Source organism: Capricornis sumatraensis, chromosome 1 (assembly GCF_032405125.1).
Source record: "Capricornis sumatraensis isolate serow.1 chromosome 1, serow.2, whole genome shotgun sequence".
Taxonomy (NCBI): domain Eukaryota; kingdom Metazoa; phylum Chordata; class Mammalia; order Artiodactyla; family Bovidae; genus Capricornis; species Capricornis sumatraensis.
The window spans coordinates 142,205,324-142,218,874 of NC_091069.1; positions in this window are offsets into that span (position 1 = coordinate 142,205,324).

Genomic DNA, 13,551 nt, shown 5'->3' on the forward strand with positions numbered 1-13,551 from the left:
GCCAGGCCTCCCTGTCTATCACCAACTCCCGGAGTTTGCTCAGATTCATGTCCATCAAGTCGGTGATGCCATCCAGTCATCTCATCCTCTGTCGTCCCCTTCTCCTCCTTTCCCCAATCCCTCCCAGCATCCGAGTCTTTTCCAATGAGTCAACTCTTTGCATGAGGTGGCCAAAGTACTGGAGTTTCAGCTTTAACATCATTCCTTCCAAAGAAATCCCAGGACTGATCTCTTTTAGAATAGACTGGTTGGATCTCCTTGCAGTCCAAGGGACTCTCAAGAGTCCTCTCCAACACCCCTTCAAATAGTCTATTGATATATTATATTCTACTTCTACATAGTTTTTTCCCCCCCAATATAATGATAATAGTTGGAGACGTTGGTTTTTGACACATTAAAACAAAAACACGCTACCATATGTCAGAGACTATTTTAAGTGAACCTCTTTTGGGATACCAACAATTGCTTGGATGCTAAATGCTTCCTTTTTCTCTCCTAATGGACAATTTGATCATTCAGGGTATTTCATTTAACTTTGTATGTCAAATGTTAAATTGATCTATAAAGTCAATTTTCATATAACTTAGATTACAATTTTGTGCATCTTACTTTAATCAGATTTTGTGTCAAGAGCCATGGAGGGGTTTTACTATGCTTGGAAACTAACAACTGAACCTGCAGTTTCATGATCACTGGCAGAAGGCACAGCCACTGGGGTTGGAGACAGAGGACTTTTTTACTTAAGGTACAGGAAGCAGGATAAGCCTTATGTTTGCATCAATGCTTCTTCCCTTTGTCCCCACCAAGTCCACAGGGGTGAGGTACAGGTGATTACAGGTGGGTTCTGAACATGCAGTGAGTGTCTCACAACTGGAGAATCCAGAGTTGGGGAAACCTCAGTCTTTCATAAGGAGACAGCAAGCAAATTATCTCAATCTTTGCACCAGAAGAGAGACATTATTTTTATTATATAGACAGTAAATAAATCTGTCTTCTGCTTCAGAGAGAGACATTATTTCTGCCTTCTAAGGCTGTTCACTATACAAATATCCTTGAAAGAATAGTCTGGCACAAAAAGTTGCCTATGCCTCTGCTTACAGAATGTTAAGAAATGTGAGTGGCATAACATTGTGTGATATTTGGTTTTGTAATTGAACTGATCCTTGCTTAAGAAAAAAAAAATACCATAGAAAAGTATGTAAAATAAACAAAACTTGTTCACAAATATGAGATCATGGGATTCTATGCATGTGCATGTGGGTGTGTGTGGGTGACGTTAAAGAATTAAAATGTTTTATCTCACTTCTACAGTCCAGAAGCCCCAAATCAAGGTGTCAACAGAGCCATGTTGCCCCTGAAAATGTAGGGAAGAAACCCTTCCCTCTTCTAGCTTCTGGTAGTGGCCATCAATCCTCAGTTCCCAGCTGCATCACTCTCATCTCTGCCTCATTGTCTATAGCATTCTGCTTGTCTCTGTGTTTAAATTCCTCTCTTCTTATAGGATTTCAGTCATATTAGATTAAGGTCCACCCTAATCAGTATTACCTCATCTTAACTTAATTACATTTGCAAAGACCCTGTTTTTAAATAAGGTCATGTTAACAGAAATATGTAACTTGACATTTGCAACTAGTTCTGTATTTCAAGTTTTTTATATTAGGACATAAAGATATTCCACAATATTTTATACACATATTGAAAACCATTACACAGACATTATAATTTATTAAATGACTCCCTGATCAGTGAGTAGTTAATTCTTAAAAGTTTTACCTACTACAAACAATGCTGTGCCAAACTCCCTTGTACTTATTTTTTAAATCTTTCTAGAGTGTAGATCCAACCAGTCTATTCTAAAGGAGATCAGTCTTGGGTGTTCACTGGAGGGACTGATGCTGGAGCTGAAACTCCAGTACTTTGGACACCTGATGGGAAGAGCTGACTCATTTGGAAAGACCCTGATGCTGGGAAAGATGAGGGCAAGAGGGAAGGGGACAACAGAGGATGAGATGGTTGGATGGCATCACTGACTCAATGGACATGAGTTTGCATAAACTCTGGCAGTTGATGATGGACAGGGAGGCCTGGTGTGCTCCAGTCCATGGGGTCGCAAAGAGTCGGACATGCCTGAGCGACTGAGCTGAACTGAACTAAGAGTGTAGATATAGGTTTCAAAAGTAGGATGATGTATGTTTTCCTACTGAGTCAAAGTGTTTGTGGGATTTTAATTTGAGGGCTATGAAATGGATCTACTAAAAACTGCATTAATTTTTCTGTTTCCTTACAATCTTGTCATTTTTGGGTACTATCAAAGTATTAGCTGTCAAAATAATGTTCCTCCGAAGCTATCCACGTTCGAATCCCCAGAATCTGAGACTATATTATCTTACTTATAAGAGGGACTTATAAAGGACTTTGCAGGTGTGATCCAGTTAAAGATTACAAGATGGGAGACTGTCTTGGACTACTTAAGTAGGTGACATGCAAACACAAGGGTCTTTATACGTGAAAGGAGAAGAGAAGGAGAATTGAGGGGGAAGAGTTTGTATTGATGTAGATGCTGGCTGAGGCCATGGGTTGAAGAATGTGGGCGGCCTTTAGAAGCTGAAAAAGGCCAAGAAACAAATTCTTCCCTAGAGTCTCCAAAAAGGACACAATTCTGCCAAGTCTTGAACTTTAGCTCAATGAAACTCATTTCAGACCTCTAACCTCCAGAAGAGTAACATAATAAATAAACAAATAAATGTGTGTTGTTTTAAGCTACTCAGTTTGTGACAATTTGCCACAACAGCAATAGAAAACTAATACATTCAGATCATTCAGTATTTGCCACTATGACAAGTAAATGGCAGAATCTCATTTTTAAATTTTTCATCATTTAAATATGACTGAAACTGACTTCCTTTAGTGTCCTGTGTATTTTTCAGTTAGTCTTTTCATATCCTACTAAAAATACTCTTTGGGGGAACCTCTGTGGTGATCCAATGTTGAAGACTTTGCCTTCTGGTGCAGGCAGTATGGGTTTGATCCCTGGTCTGGGAGTAAAATCCTACATGCCTTGTGGCCAAAAAACCAAAACATGGAACAGAAGCAATAGTGTGACAAGTTCAATAAAAATTTTAAAATGGTGCATATAAGAAAAAAAAAAAAAACACCCTTTTTGTATTTAGGAAATTATTTCTCTTTCACAAATGCTGGAAACATTTTTGCCACTCTGATTTTTGTGTGAATTGTAATTACATTCCTGACAGGCCTGTATTTTTTTTTTTTTTCCTGGCAGAAATTTGTATAGTTATATGTATTTTTTTGTATAGAAAGGAACACAGATCTCCCACATTGTAGGCAGATTCTTTACCAGCTGAGCCACAAGGGAAGCCCAAGAATACTGGAATGAGTACCCTATCCCTTCAGCAAATTTCCTGACCCAGAGATCTAACCTGGGGTCTCCAGCATTGCAGGCAGGTTCTTTACGAACTGAGCTATCAGGGAAGCCCTACTTGCTATGAAGTAACAGAAAATTGTGTGTCCTAAAATGTGGTTTTTGTTTGTTTTTAGTAATAAGAAAACAAAATGTTTATGCTACAGTTAAATTTATATTATAGGATTTAAACCTTAAATATCACTTATATTCATAAAGTGACCATTAAAAATAAATTTGGGAAAATATAGATAAAACAGTGACTTGTACAGTAAGGAGACTGGGGGTTCTCGTTATCTCTGGAGAGTTAATGGGATCTCCCACACCCTGTTATTTGAAATCTATTAACTACAGCTGATTTTGAAGATCTAGGTTTTAGATGTACCTGTTGGTAGACTCCTGACCCAAACCAAGTCAAGTAATTCCTCTGTCCTTGGGAATTTGAAACCAGAATTCATGATAAAATTAAGACTGGTTCAGTTATTTTTTTAACTACATACATACGTGCTCACTCAGTCACGTCCAACTCTGCAGCCCCATGGACCGTAGCCCACCAGGCTCCTCTATCCATGGAATTTTCCAGGCGTAGCTACTTCCTTTTCTGGGGATCTTCCCAATCCAATGATTGAAACTTTGTCTCTTGTGTCTCCAGCATTGGCAGGCAGATTATTTATCACTCTTGCCACCTGGGTATACCAAAGCAGCAAAGCCAAATTTAGAGAAAGGAGAAAAGGCTGACCAAAAGAAAGGGGAAATCAGACCCCTATAGCTCCTGATTCTTCCCTTTTAAGTGTCATCTGTCTTTTCTTGTTCTGGTTTCATGATAGCCCCTGTATATGTGCACAGTGTCCCTCATGGCTTTAGCTTGTTTGAGTGGGTTTATGTTTTTTTAACAACCAAACAAATCACAAAAATTATGGATAATTTAAATTTTGTTTTGTGTACTTTTTGGAGTTATCCAAAATTTTTATATTAAAAATATAGAATTTTTTAATCAGGCAAAGATTTATTTAAAAGTCTGTACAGAAATATTCAATTAAAAAACTTTAAAAAATCAAACAGTTTTAGCTGGATGGTCAAAGGGAAAATAGATTTATACATATTTATGTTGCATCTAAGTCCCAAAAGATCTGAGGTGATGAGAATAAAATACATATACTGTAGGCAAAGATCATGTAAAAAAAAAAATTAAGCCAAGAGAAGAGCTCGTAGATATTATGCCAGGAAACTGGGAAAAGAAAACCATAGCAACTGAACATAAAATTTGATTGAGAGTTTCGTAGCTGTCAATGGGGAGAGAAAGCACAATGGGTAATTTTCTAACTATTTTCTAATTAAAGGAAGCATTCAGTTTTTTAGACTATACAAGTTTTCCCATTTTTTTTTTAGTCTGAATAGAGCTTCTGTAATATATGACATTATAAAATAATAGAAGTAGAACATTAGAAAATTTTAAAACTGTGTCGTCTAAGACTTTAATTTTGCCCCTAGAAATTTGCGTCTTAGCAAGGTAAAACAATGTGCTTTGGGTCAGATAGAAATGAGAGTATTCTGGTAGATGATGCAGAAATATTTTCTTAGATGATTGCCTCTTTACATTGCATTATTTAAATTACCATTTATTGAAGTCATTTGTAGGGCAATACAAGTGAATAATAATGGTGGATAGCTTTGCAGTTATATGTATATATATGAAGCTTAGAAAATCAAAGAGATGGCTACTTTATGCATTTTGTTTTATCTAGCTCAGAAATAAACTTGGCTCCTTATCAAATAAGACAGTTAATCTCTCAATGACTATCTGGAGTTCAAACATTTTGTGTTCTTGATTAAAGTGGGAGTCAAGTACTGTAAATCACAGGTGTGCAGGTGGCAAGGTAACATGCATATGATAAAAAAAAAAATTGGAAAACTGTTTGCACTCTTGCTCAAGCAGAGGGTACTTCCACTGATCAATCTGGGTCAAAATGGTGTATGTATTAAGAGAAAAAGATAACACTGCAGAGAGCGTGGACTTTGAAAGTGAATCCATAGTGCTCAGCATTAGAACTAAAGTCCATTGAGGTGAACCCATAAGAAATGTTTTTAGTTTGTTTATAAGATATAAAATCCAAAGTTGGTGGAAAATAAAATATGTGCAGTTTTTTTAAAAAAGGGCATATATTGATCTGAAGCTTACCAAGTTTCACAGACAGTTTTTCTTTTCTCTTTAGTAAGACTTTACGCTTCATCTAAGTGGTTTATAGGTCTGAGTTTTCAAGGGAGCTGAGGGAAAGCAACAGTTTTATTTCGTTTCACAGACATTACCTTCTTATTACTGCCAAAAAGCAAGGTCATAGAGGTGACTTGGCCAAAGGCCCAGTGTAATCAAAGCCACTGCAGGTAAAGTGAAACATTTAATTATAACCTTCATTTTCCAAATGCCTTCTTCACTAAATGGTTGATTAAACATGGACACAGGCTGCCAGGGGCGACTGTGGTCTCTGTGCAGATAGATGAAGGAAATTAAAGAAACAAAACTGTTCATGTAATTCTTAGCTGAATGAGAATCATTCTTGAGCAAACATGTGTAAAAATGAAGGATAAATGTGAAAAAAGTGGAGGACAGAGACTAACAGGTAAACCAAGGGTGGGCATGGCTTTTTTTGATAATATTACATTAATGGTAATACAAGGTAAGAAAAAATAAGATTGGATTTTAATATGCAGGTACTATGCCAAAGCCATTGCTGCAAAAATAATAAAGTGTGGATGATATTAAAATTCATATAAAAAGAGAGAGGAGTTAGCACAAATCAATATGGGGACAAAGTTGGTGAAAATTCCTAATGTATTTTGAGTTTAGAGAGTGAGAATGTGATTTGGGAATCAAAAAATTACATTTATATTTATTTCTAAAATCAGAAACTATTGGGAACAAAGATAGAAATGTAAAAATACATATCTCATGATCCAACCATTCCTATTGTAATACATTAATAGTAGCATATTATGCATGCTTATTGGTAGGTACATATAGACATACACACAGACCTGTGCATATATATATATATATATATATGAATTTAATGTAATATTGCTTGTATTAGCAAAGACTTGAAACAATCCAATGTATCATCAATGCACTATGTATCTTTTTAAAGGAAATATACCATATGGAATAAACCACTTTTAAGTAAAAAAAAAGTTATGCACTGATATATAATAAGAAATATGTATAATATATGCCAGGCTGGGTGACTCACAAGCTGGAATCAAGATTGCTGGGAGAAATACTAACAATCTCAGATAATGCAGATGATACCACGCTAATGGCAGAAAGTGAAGAGCAACTAAAGAGCCTCTTCATGAAGGTGAAAGAGGAGAGTGAAAAAGCTGGCTTGAAACTCAATATTCAAAAACTAAGTTCATGGCATCTGGTCTCATCAATTCATGGCAAATAGAAAGGAAAAAAGTGGAAACAGTGACAAATTTTATTTTCTAGGGCTCTAAAATCATTGCAGATGGTGACTTTAGCCATGAAAGTAAATGACACTTGCTCCTTGGAAGGGAAGCTGTAACAAACCTAGACAGCATATTAAAAAGCAGAGACATCACTTTGCTAACAAAGGTCCATATAGTCAAAACTACAGTTTTTTCCAGTAGTCATGTGTGGATGTGAGAGCTGAACACTAAAGGACTGATGCTTTCGAATTGTGGTGTCAGAGAAGATTCTTTGAGAGTCCTTTGGACAGCAAGGAGATCAAAATAGTAAACCCTACAGGAAATCAACCCTGACTATTCATTGGAAGGACTGTTGCTAGAGCTCCAAGACTTTGGCCACCAGATGCAAAGAGCCAACTCATTGGAAAAGACCCAGACACTTGGAAAGATTGAAGGCAAAAGGAGAAGCAGGGAGCAGAGGAAGAGATGGTTAGATAGTATCACCAACTCAATGGATATGAATCTGAGCAAACTCCAGGAGATAGTGGACAGAGGAGCCTCGTGTGCTGCAGTCTGTGAGATTGCAAAAAGTTGGACACAATTTGGACGTGACTTGGACACAACTTAGCGACGAAACAACAGCAATTATACCCATACATGTGCATGGAAAGAGAGATTTGTATAAATAGATATGTGTATTGATATGCATATTGGCATATCTGTATAAGCAGAGAAAGTGGAGAAGGTTATACAACTCTTACCAGCTGTAATCTAGGAAAGAGGGATTGGAAGTATTGAAAAGAATGAGTTTTAATTCCTTCAATAATTTTAAAATTAATAGTATGGGTAAATATTTGTTTTTATAAATAGCTACCTTTTTAGTCTCAAATATTGATTTTGAGTTATAGATCAGCTGCCTGTTAGCTATCTGATTTAAATCAATAGATTGTGTAGTTTTAGAGATTTTTTATGATGCTCTGAGACAAACATATCTATATCTTCCACTAGATGAAGGCCATGATTTTTATATGAATATATAATTTTTGTTTTATAATTTAATAAAAGCATGGAGAAAGGGAAAAGAATTCAGGTAAGATTATTGAATACACAAAGACTTAAACACTGGTAAGAAGATAGCTATTTCTTAAAATATTAAAATGTGACAAAAGGAATCTAAGCCAAATTCATGGAAAAAACCATATTCAGAAGATGAGAAAATTTTTGAATTATAAAAGCCATAGTCAGCAGAGGCTTTGTTGAATTACTGAATGGACTCTCACAAGATTGATGAAAAGTGGGCCCAGTAATATTCTTGCATGTATAGAAACAAAAATAAAAGCTATAAGGAAAACAATAAAAAATACTGCAAAATCAATAAAGTAGGAGGAAAGGATCAATAAAAGGGTGAAAATTCAAAATGAGAAGGGTAGTAGCAAGCTATGTGACTTTTACTTGGCAAAGAATATAAAAAGATAAGCGGCAGGCTATAGTACACAGAAACTTCACCTAAGGGAAAAGCAGAAGAAGTAAAAAACAAAACACATCAGGATCCCGTAACCCAACAACCAAGGCAATGACATGATGTTAAACATTAATGGATGTTAAAGAATGTGATCAGGAAATGAATCATATCCCACTTTACCAAGGTGAGAAATAAACAGGAGCAGTCAAAAGGCTAATAAAATTGCATCTCTTATGAATCAGCAATTTTATAGAACCTCATGTAGGAAGGGAAAAAAGGGGCAGCTTGGTATCTAAAGGGAATATACTTTCAGGACTTCTTTTAGTTGTTATAAAACATTTGAGAGGGAACATTCGTGAAGCCTGTATCCCTCTTTATAAAACTATTTATTCAAGGAACTGGAAAAGACTGACTTATCTAAAATCATTATTTTTCTCCCAGCCTGGCCTATCTACCTTTAATTTCCTTTGCTTCCTTCTTTTTTCTACTTAACTCACGGCTTTGGATAACTGTGAGCTTCCCTTGCAGCTCAGCTGGTAAAAAATCTGTCTGCATTGCAGTAGACCTGGGTTTGATCCCAGAGTTAGGAAGAACCCCTGGAGAAGGCAAAGGCTACCCCCTCCAGTATTCTGGTCTGGAGAATTCCATGGACTATACAATCCATGGGGTCTCACAGAGTCGGACACGACTGAAGCGACTTAGCAGCAGCAGCAGCAGAATATTTTTACTGCCAGATTCATTAGGTTTTTAGTCAACTTATATTTAGTTTTTCCAATTAAAATTATTATAATTTTTTCTCAATTATAGAAGAGTTGGATAACATTGCATCCCCTCTTTGATGGATGGAAATTAAAAGTTTATAAGATCTTAAAATATTGGCTAAATTTGTAGCTCTGTTAGTTCCACAAATGAAATCATCTTAATCAAAACTAAAGAGCAATGGCGGATGTGGTAAAAAATATTCTTTAATATTTCAGTGTACTTATGATGAGGCGCATGGCCTCAGGGGTAAGCAAAAAGAACTAGAGACCTCTGATAGAGTTGCTACAGTCTCTAAGCTGTGCTGAAGACCCTATGTTCTTGCTCTCACTAAATTGAAGTCGCTCAGTCGTGTCCAACTCTTTGCGACCCCATGGACTATAGCTTACCAGGCTTCTCTGTCCATGGGATTTTCCATGCAAGAGTACTGGAATGGGTTGCCATTTCCTTTGCCAGGGGATCTTCCCAACCCAGGGATTGAACCCAGTCTCTCTCATTGTAAGCAGACGCTTCACCCTCTGAGCCACCAGGGAAGCTCACTGGCACAGCCTATTCAGCTTCTTGGGCACTAGGGTTATTAACGGGGGAAAAGAACCCACCTGCCAATGCAGGAGATATAAGAGACACAGGTTTGATCCCTGGGTCAGGAAGATCCCCTGGAGGAAGGTATGGCAACCCACTCCAGTATTCTTGCCTGGAGAATGACATGGAGAGAGAAGCCTGACGGGCTACGGTCCATGGGGTCACAAAGAGTGGGACATGACTGAAGTGACATAGCACAGCACACAAGTGTGTGAGAACAAATGAATAAAGAAGTGATTTGAAGTTAACAGAAATCCAAATAAATGAAATACATATGTACTGTCACACACAAGGGGTAAGAAGGTGAAAAAAAGTGGACTTTTCATAAAACATTCATATCTCATAGAGAGAGACTATGAACAGGCAACTATTAACGTAACAGAACATGGCAGGATAGAAAGATCAGTACCAAGGAAGTGATGTGGGTATGAAGAAACATTCCTCATCTCCTTGCAGTCTGGCTTCAATTCCCATTTTTCTGTTGAACCTACTACCCTTTGGTCATCCAGTGTGCACAGGGGTTTTGGTATCACACGCTGTACTGTGTCTTCCCAGCCTGGACCATGTATCAATCCTTGGTTTTTCATTAGGTTTCCATTGATCCCACTATCCTGGCCCTTCCTGTCTTTTTTCTGCTTTTAAATTGGATACTCCTCAGTGCTCATCCCTTAATCCTTACTCTCTAGAGGACAGATTTTACTGGTTTGGAAGAACATAGAGTTGAGTGTAAGAATATGGAAGGAAGAGAGAGCAATTTGAAAGCTGTTGCAAAAGCCTAGAGATGCTCTGCAAAAAGGGCTTCATGAATCTCTTATTAAATTGGTTTGAAGCATAATTAGAACTTCAATATTCAGAAAATGGGTGAAACATGCTAGTAAAATGGATGAAATATTTTGAGTCATTTGACTTGGTTATGGCAGAAGTAGGAGCAGAATATATTTGAGATATAGGCCCCAAATTAAGAAACATATCAGCAATCTTCAATTTGATATCCCACTAATCACCAGAAAAGTCTGCCCAGGATCCATAGTGGAAATGTAATCAAATTCCAAATCTTGATGTCTTTTTGAATTCATTGTTAGACAAGGCAGTGAAAACTGATAATAAAAGCAGCATTTTTAGCTAAAACCCTGGGATTGTCAAAAATTCTGAGGCCATGATATAAAAATGCCCTTATTTAGAAAGAAGTCTTTCCTCAAGGTGATTGGAAAGGATCCATTTTATTAAGATTTTAATGGTCTGTCAATCAGGAGAGTGAAGTGCAACTGACTTACTCTTTTTTAGAGTATTTTCATTCTTCCTAATCCTTCTCAAGATTTGAGTCAGGCAAAGTTTGCTTTTCTCTCTTGAGTTTTTAAGATTTATGCTTCTTTCCAATTCTCTCTCGTCACTGATTTCATAGACTGTAAAAAGCATATCATAGAAGTACCTACATACAAGTTGTAAGTAGGCTAGAGAAAAACGTATTTTTAATTGAACTGAAATATCTACATTTGGAGTTTTGTTGTTTAGTCACTACATCTGATTCTTTTGTGACCCCATGGACTTTAGCCCCCCAGGCTCCTCCCTCCAGGGGACTTCCAGCCAAGAATACTGGAGTGGGTTGCCATTTCCTCCTCCAGGGGATCTTCCCAACCCAGGCTCAAACCAGAGTCTCTTGCTTGGCTGTGGATTCTTGATCGCTGAGCCACTGGAGGTATGTATATTTTCATTTTCTCTATCACTTTTATTAAGTCTTATTTAAAATTAAATATTTGAACATCCATTTGTTCATTCAAGTATTTATTAAAAATCTACTATATGCCAAATGTTATTAGCTGTTTGGCTTTACAAAGTAATCCATATGTCTTTAAATTTAGTCTTTTTTGTGATGCTGCCCTACTCTGTACAACCAGTTCTCACCCATCCTTCAAGGCCACTGTCAAGATTTATTTCCTTCAAGAAATCCTCCTTCTCACCTCTCTCTTTAGAACCTGAAAGAAAATTACCATTTCTTCTGGAGGAATGTTTCCCAAATTAAGATCTATTAATGTATTATAAAATCAACAGAGAGAGGGCTGTGATAGCATTTTAAAAACAAGTAAAAGTAAAAGAAAAAGGAGAATTAGATTAGAAAATATCAGACTGTAATGCATTAATAAGTGCGAATATTATTCAATCAAATTAAAATTGTACTTGTTTGCTGTGTGTGTGTGTGTGTGTCTGTGTGTCAATGAGAGTGTCCACATGGAGGTAGCCTGACCATACCTAGAGAATGTGAAGTGAAGTGAAGGTAGCTCAGTTGTGTCCGACTCTTTGCGACCCCATGGACTGTAGCCTGCCAGGCTCCCCTGTCCATTGAGTTCTCCAGGCAACAATACTGGAGTGGGTAGCTGTTCCTTTCTCCAGGGGATCTTCCCAGCCCAGAGATCTAACACCTAGAGAATGGAGTATGGCAAATCCTGTTTTATCTTAATAAAGAGCCATTGTATTATAATGGGTCTGAATCATTCTGGGTTGACACATGCACAGTCCTAACTAAAGCAATCAAAGTTCCATGAGTGGTGACCTGAGAGATTCTCAGAAAGAAAAAAAAAAAAATGGAAAATACTAAAAATGGAAAATAAAGCTATTATTTGGAGAACATGGGCCAGTGCATCTAATATCATAATAAAATTTCAAAATAATTAAGACTAAAATGGGATTCAACAAGAAAAGTAGCAAATAAAATGGAAAAAAGGAAGGGTAGTTATAAGACAAATTATGAAATAATAATTTACCATATTTTATCAAGAGAGGAATTGATGGTGATTTGTTGTGATGTAAGAATCTAGGTATCACTCTTATTGAGGCCCCTTTTATACTCATACCTAGATTATTGACCATTATTTTAAAGTTTATAGCAATGGTTGCAATTAATTATTTAAATTATTACTTTTATTATTTCTAAATAATTTTTTATTTCCAAAAATTCTGTGACTGATACATATAGGATAGAATATGTGGTTTTATCTTGTTTTCTAGTAAGTGTTGATAATAAAGAACAATAAAACTAAGTTTAATAGAATACTCAAAAATAGAAATGCTTACCATTTGACATTCAGGATGTTACTATATATGAATCATGAATCATTCCCCTGGGCCTGACTAACTTCATCTTAAATCAATTCCTGGATCAATTTTATTTATTTTCGTGCCTTTGTTATCCTCTGTGACTTTCCTTTGTAGAAATGACTTTATCCCTTTTCCTCTTTATAGAACTCAGTCAGGTGTCTACTCTTCCACAAAATCTTGGACTTCATCTAAGGACTTCTCTCCTCTGTGAGTCCTTTCCATTTCACTCATCATAATGTATTTGATCTTATCCAATAGTAGATTCAGAAATCTTCCTTGGAGAAGACATTTTCTTATCTGTTTTTATATCCATAGACACAAAATATTTGAGCAATTGCATGATTAAATTTAAATTTTACCAGCATTTTAAACAATCAGTTCAGTTCAGGCATTCAGTTGTGTCCAACTCTTCGCAACCCAATGGACTACAGCACTCCAGGCTTCCTGTCCATCACCAACTCCTGAAGCTTGCTCAAACTCATGTCCATTGAGTCGGTGATGCCATCCAATTATCTCACCCTTTGTCATCCCCTTCTCCTCCCGCCTTCAGTCTTTCCCATCATCACGGTCTTTTCCAATGAGTCAGTTCTTCCCATCAGGTGGCCAAAGTATTTGAGCTTCAGCTTCAGCATCAGTCCTTCCAATGAATATTCAGGACTGACTTGCTTTAGGATTGACTGGCTGGATCTCCTTGCAGGCCATGGGACTCTCAAGAGTCTTCTCCAACACCACAGTTCAAAAGCATCAATTCTTCAGTGCTCAGCTATTTTTGATAGTCCAGCTCTCATATCCATATGTGACTAATGGAAAAACC